At 39.2% G+C, this 7,069-nt stretch overlaps 1 non-coding gene across 1 annotated transcript; it reads right to left on the reverse strand.

Annotated features, from left to right (window-relative positions):
• Positions 1–6,904: 6,904 nt before the first annotated feature.
• Positions 6,905–6,978, reverse strand: TRNAR-ACG (transfer RNA arginine (anticodon ACG)). The gene has a single exon. It is a non-coding gene; the product is annotated as a tRNA-Arg (tRNA).
• Between the last annotated feature and the right edge of the window lie 91 nt (positions 6,979–7,069).

Below are 7,069 nucleotides of genomic sequence, written 5' to 3' on the forward strand. Positions count from 1 at the left end.
ACAAAAAAAAAATATCTTCCACGTCGGATGTTACAAGTGATAAGTTTTTTGGATCCCAATTGTTTTCTTTTCCCTTTCCTGGGGGTAAAGATAGTAATCCACTCAATCCGAGTTACAATTCAAGCCGCGCGAACTTAAACTTTCATGTGCGGTTTTGCGGGGGGGTTCATGCCAATGCACCTATCTTGATAAACGACTTACCGAATAGTTGCAATTGAATCCCAATCCCGGCAAGAAGGGAAAGTAATTAAAGAGGTTGAGTTTTATAACCCTCGGAGGGAGGAAACCCAGCTAGATATTTTGGCTATCACTACCTTGTGCGGAAGCGGCGTCAAATTAACAGAAACTGTTTGCAATATTTTCAGACGGGCAACTTTTAAAATTACTTGAACGCAGTAAAGACAAAAATTCCGAAATAAGAGTTAAAATTTGAAACGCTCTGATAATTGGGGAGAATCTAACGGATTTAGTTTGCAGATATTTTCAGATGTTTTTGTATTATCCCTCTCTTTTTCCTGTACTATACCTTTATGTGGTATTCGTTATCCCGTCGAGAAGCAGAATATTTAGGACAAATTATTGGTTTTTCCTCAAAACCTATTTAAATGGAAACTTCCTTGGGAAGATTTTTCGGAATGCAGTGGAAGGGTGGAACGGGGAAGGCAAAAGTGGAAGATAATTAATCCCGTCGAATTGAAAAATTAATCTAGAAACAAATTCTCTCTCTCTCTTTCCTTTCCGTAACTAAAATTGGATTTGGGAATTTGCAAATATATTCCTATTTAATTATTAATAAGTGCGCCTGTTTTAGGCAAGGAATCTGTTTGACAATTTGTCAAACAAAAAAAAAAAAAAAATCCTTCCTAAATTGAATTTCAACAGATGTTTTCCTAGCCAGATTAGTAAGTATGCCCCATATTGAAAGATACTTACTAATCTCACCTCTCATCTTGCGTAATACCAATTTTACTTTTGGTAAAAATGATACTAACAAATACAAGTAACTTGAATTGTAAGGAAATTCCGACTACAAATGATTTGTAGATATTATAGACGGAATTGCTTTCTTTCTTTTTTTTTTTTTGAGGAATTTTTGCATCAGACATACCAATGCTTGGGAGTTATCGCGACGAAAGTCAATTACGGATCTCCTGCTAAATCTGGTCCTTTACATAAGAACGGGGAGTTTTATATTAACAAGAATTGTTTTTTACACCCACTTCTTTTTTTGTCTGAGGAGAATTTTTATTTGACAGATGGCAAACGCCGATCACATGGTGCAGACGCCAACTTGGTTTTTGGGGCCTGGAGTACGGTGGCAGTCAAACGTTTAATTGGTAGCGTACGTGACCCTAATCTAAATTTTTTGAAAATTTACGATTCAGTGTCTGTTCGAAACTTAACCGACGGATTAGACGTGGATTTGTATCTTCACCCGCTTTTGAAAATGACATATCTCATATTAGGCATAGCCCTTTTTCCTAAAATCAGAGCTGAAACAAGTAGTAAGTCAAAGATGTTGCAGTCTATTCATTCGATGTTTTTATTTCTGGAAGATAGATTTTCAAAATCTAATCATATTTTAGAAGCGGATTTGCCACATAATCTTCATCTAGAAACTTCAATTCGATTGTTCCGACGACAAATTAAAGATGTTTCATTTCTGCATCTGCTAAGAATAGTTTTTCGTAAAAGAAAAATATTTTGCGGAAAAACTTTTTATTCCCCTGGGGGGGGCAAGACGGAAGTGTTGACATCCCAGTTCGAAATTTCTACATCTTCGAGATCGATTCACTTCTACTGATCCCCTGGAAACAGGTATATAAATTCCGAGTCAATTATTTATCCCCTATAGATAGTTGTAATATCATTCGGAAAGAGATATATGCTTCTGCATATAAATTCAAATGGAACAAAGCGAGTATTGATTACTCCTTTAGCCGAAGTTTGTGGATTCATTACGGAAGATGGAGAAACAAATTTCTTATAGCCTCCGAGGGAACTCACTATTTTGTGAAAAAAATGCTTTACTATCTTTGGATACTTCTAAAATATCATTTTCACTATCGGATCAAATCTAATGAACCCTGGATAAGAAAATTATTACCCACTAGCTGCGTCTCATCCCCGGGTTATACACTACTAGCGCAACTGGTATCAAAAAATGTTCGTATTGAAACCGTGACAGATTTGTATATCAGTATTTTGGGTGGAAAAAAGTTTTATCCTAAAATTCCAAATTCAATAATAATTACTACCTTGGCAAAACAAAGATTTTGTGACTTCACTGGACGTCCGATTGGTAAATCGGCCTGGGTTACTTCTACAGATGATAAAATAATTGATGGATATGTCCAACTTTGGCAAGTTTTTTCCTTGTATTATGGTGCCTCGATGAATCAGTATAGATTGCGCAGATTGATATTTCTATTGCAGATGTCATGTGATAGTACGTTAGCTGGTAAACATAGAAGTACAATACGTCTCTTGAGATGTAAATCTAATGTAGAGGCGCTCAATCAAATTCTGGCATCTAGAAAGTTTGAATTGTCTAGTAGTCGGAGGGTTTGGCGTTCATCTTCGATACGGTCTGTCTTAGTACAATTCACCGTATTAGATATCGGGCTCTGAGAGATTTAGGAATTGCTACTTGTTGCAAATTTTTAAAATTGCTGCCAAATAAATTCATTAGTTAGAAATTTTTATTCCATTGCTTTCGTTTCTACGAATGAGTACGTAGATATGTAAGTATCCAACTTGTTTTTTAATTACTTCCCAAGAGAAAAAGATGGGGAAGGAAAGAGAAAAAAAAATCCAACGTCAAATATTACTTCGATTTTTATCACGAATGATATTAACTTATTTTTAGCAAAATTAACTTATACCTCCGCCAAATTGACAATTTTACCAGAAATTATCTTGATTCTAGGCTTAGCCGCAGTAGTTGTAATTGACTTATTGAGTAAAGGAAAAAACACATTTTTGCTTTACAAAATCTCCATGGTAACCCTTTTAGCTAGTGCAGTTATCTTGTTATGGCAGTGGGGATTTTTTACCGCTTATGAACGTTCTCACGCCAGAGATTTTGGGAATATTTTCAGATTTTTTTTACTCATTTGCTCGTCATTATCTATTTCTTCGTCGGTTGATTATATACTTTGTTCAAAAATGTCTTTAGCTGAATTTTTATTGTTTAAATTAGCTGCAGGTTTGGGGGGTATGGTTCTCAGTTGTGCAAATGATTTGGTAACTATTTACGTGTCCCTGGAATTCTTAGCCTTATCTTCCTGCTTTTTATCTGGATATACCAAACGGGACATGAGATCGAATGAAGCAACTACGAAATTCCTGTCGATGAGTGGAGCGAGTTCCTCCCCCCTATTATATGGTTTCTCTTCGTTATATGGACCTTCCGGCGGACAGCTTCAGCTTGACAAAATAGTTGACGGAATTATATTCAATCGATATGGTTCTATAATTTATCTATCTGCTGCGTTTACTACAGCCGGAACAGCATTCAAATTGTCTCTCTTTCCATTTCACCAGTGGACACCTGATGTATATGAAGGAGCGTGATTCGTTCAGATCCGGGAAGTTCTATATTTGTTATAGGTAACTAAAAATTAACAAATTAACTCCCTCTGCATCCCGCGAGCATGCGGGAACATCTATCAATTCCCCAAATTTGGTTATTGTGTGAACAATTGGCTCCTGCTACATCATAAATCCTAATAGTTTGACAAATATCGTGTAGCAAAACGGAGCTAGTTCGCGGATTTTGATAAATCGGTGGCCCAATTTATATTCCTCCGTATGTATCAAATAGACTTCTTTTTTCTGCGAAGTTCGTTCATCAGGGGTAGATTCTTTTCAAATAAATGTCAAATTAAAAATTCATACAATGCCTTTATTTTTTTTTTTTTTATTTTTATAAAGTCCCCTACTATTCCTGACGTGGCGGGATTTAGCCTTTTTTCTTGTTTTCAACAAACGTTGATCTGAAAATTTACCCTAAGATAGGTTTTTGTCTTTTTGGCGGGAACGGAGAAAGTCGCAATTTGTCTCTTCCGCCTGTTGCATGTGCCTATCAACCAATAGTTGTTGAAAGGATTTCGTTGCAAAAGGGAAAAGGACAAATAACCAAGAAGGAATTTGAGACGAAACCCTTGGCGGGAGATGAAAACAAATGATGAGGGATTCCTCGAGAAGTTAACAACTATTCTTTGCATCGAGTGATTCTGGATTTTTTGAGGAAAAATGGATTTGAGACATACACGAGGAAGGTTCTGGGAGCAATACCAGTTATGACTCCCCTCCGAACCAGGAGCCGTGTGAGGTGAGAATCTCACGCACGGTTCTGAATGAGCGAAAAGATCGAAAATCTTCTTTTCGACTCTGACTCCCCTACACCAGTCGTTGCTTTTTTCTCCGTTACCTCCAAAGTAGCAGCTCCAGCTTCATTTACAAGACTCTTCGGTCTAATTTTCCCATACTTCTCTAATGAGTGGCATGTCGCGGTGGGATTATTAGCTACCTTTAGCATGATATTGGGAAATTTAATTGCCGTTACTCAGAGAAGCGTAAAACGTATGCTAGCTTATCCTTCTATAAGCCAAATTGGATATATCATGATTGGGGTACTTTCTGCAGACTCAGGGAACGGTTACGCAAGTATGATAACTTATACGTTTATCTATATACTCATGAATTTGGGAACTTTTGCTCGTATCACCCCATTTGGTTTACGAACCGGAACTGATAATATCAGGGATTATGCGGGATTATACATGAAGGATCCTGTTCTAACATTTTCTTCGGTTTTACGTTCACCATCCCTAGGGGGTATGCCTCCACCATCCGGTTTTTTTGGTAAACTCTATCTCTTTTGGCATGGATGGAAAGCTGGTTTGTACTCATCAGTTCCGGTGGCGCTCGTCACAAGTGTCATTTCCATCTATTACTATCTAAAAATAATTAAATCAATGTTCACCGGGAAGAGTGGGAGGAGCGATACACCCCTAAATTCTAGACAAAATTCATTAGTTTCTCTATCAATTTCGATTTCGAAAAATTCTCTTGAAATAGCTATGATCATTCGTGCGCTAGCATCAACCCTATCGGGTATATTCATAGATCCTATTATCGAGATCACACGGAATACCTTCTTTTAGACCCACTTCAAATTATAGTACGAAACCTCCTTTTCTTTCTTTCTCTTTTCTTTTTCTTTCCCTCTTCTTCTTCTTTTTTTTTTTTTTTTTCCTCAAATGAATTAAAAGCTGGTTCGGCTATCCCAACTAGTTCGTCTGTGCAATTTACGAAATAGTTCTATCTTCTTCGGTAATTGATCCTGGCATTCTCATATCTAGCTTGTCTTCTTGCACCCAGAATCACTTGCTAGGAAAATGATCCCTCGTCTATTCCGGAGAAGATAGAAGTATTTCCGCGCAGTGCACAGTTGGAGTTGCGCAGTAACAACCCACGCCGTTACATCCAGCCGAGTATTTAGGCGAAGGGGGAATACCCCCCCTTTTTTTGTGTATTCATATGGCATCATTTTCTCAATATTGGTGAAAAGACTTGCCTGTGAGACAAGCGTGGGCTTGTCAGGTCATGAGAAAAAGAGGCCTCTGTACGAGGAAGGAATCAAACATTGAGAGATGATTGATCGCGGGCGGGACTAGATTTGAACCCTTGGCCATAGTCAGTATGAACTGGAACCTTACCACTACCCGGGGAATCGATGAATAATTAAAAAGGTTTGTGGATTTCGTTTCAATCTTAGTGGAGTCTCCCAGTTAGCAGTTATTAAATCCAGCAAAAAAGGAATGAAAATCCGGTTTAGGAGTTGACAGGACTAGAGAGATATTGGTACAATTGAATCGGTTCACAGAACTCCCTCACGTTCCTTTGCTTCGAAACGAGGGTAGGCACACCAGACACAAAATTGAGTGATGCGTAATACGGACGGAGGTTCGAATCCTCGCAAGGCGTCCGGAACAAAAGTCGTCTTGCATTTCCGGAATAAGTCTCCCGACCCCTTGCTTTCCACCAAGAGAAAGCAAAAAGAACCCGGGCGGGAAAGTTTGATTTGGTCAATCTCCTTGCCCCTCCGAACTAAGTGGCGACGAAACCGATCTTCGTATCGAGATGCGGGTGGGTCCTGTTGCTTCGGTGTCCCCGAAGCTAAATCTATCAAAAGAAAAGGAAATCCTTGGGAAATTTAATATTCCCTAGTACCAATCCGTAAAAATGGAATGTAAATCCTGGGATTGTTGACTACTAAGAGTCTCTCTTATCATTCTATGGAGTTTCCATAGATAGGTAAGGTCGTAAGTCCCACCTTTTCTATTTTCCCCTCTCCAAACCAAGGGTGGGGCGGCAAAGAAGATATTGGGTCTCGCCCCAATGCGGTACTCAAAGAATAGTCTTACGGGATAGAGAAGAAGGAGGGGTAGGAAGTGGCGGCTTAGACTGATACACGGACGTGATTCGTCTCTTAAAAAAAAAAAAGATTTGAATGTGAATAAGATGGACCAAAAATCCTAGTATTTCCCCAAACAGGCAGGGGATGGGATTTTGAAAACCCATTCTTTCCCTGTTTCCAAAGGACTCAAAATCCTTTAAATGAGACTCAAAATCCCATTCCTAAACCGACCGAGTATCTGGTTAGACACCCCTAACCAGATACTCGAAGTTTCCGCCATCCTTTTTCTTTTTTATAAGAAATGGTTTCATTAATTCCTTAAGCAGTAGGTAAATAAGATGCTCCATCTCCAATCGAAATGGAGCTATGTTGGATTCGGCTTATTCTCCACGCCGACTACTCCCGAGAGAAAATGCAGGGTACCAACCCAAACCCAGGCAAGATGGGAGGGAGATTTCCTTCGAGGATGAAGGGTTGCGGGCGAGGAGGGATTCGAACCCCCGACACCGTGGTTCGTAGCCACGTGCTCTAATCCCCTGAGCTACAGGCCCCACCTCTACTGGATCCGCTCCGGGATCCACTTGGATCGGACTAGAATTAAATTGTTTTATCCCCCCCCCCCATCCCACCTATCCCGTCGGG

This window comes from Adiantum capillus-veneris, unplaced genomic scaffold, assembly GCF_014529385.1.
Source record: "Adiantum capillus-veneris isolate H3 unplaced genomic scaffold, ASM1452938v2 Hic_scaffold_33, whole genome shotgun sequence".
NCBI lineage: Eukaryota > Viridiplantae > Streptophyta > Polypodiopsida > Polypodiales > Pteridaceae > Adiantum > Adiantum capillus-veneris.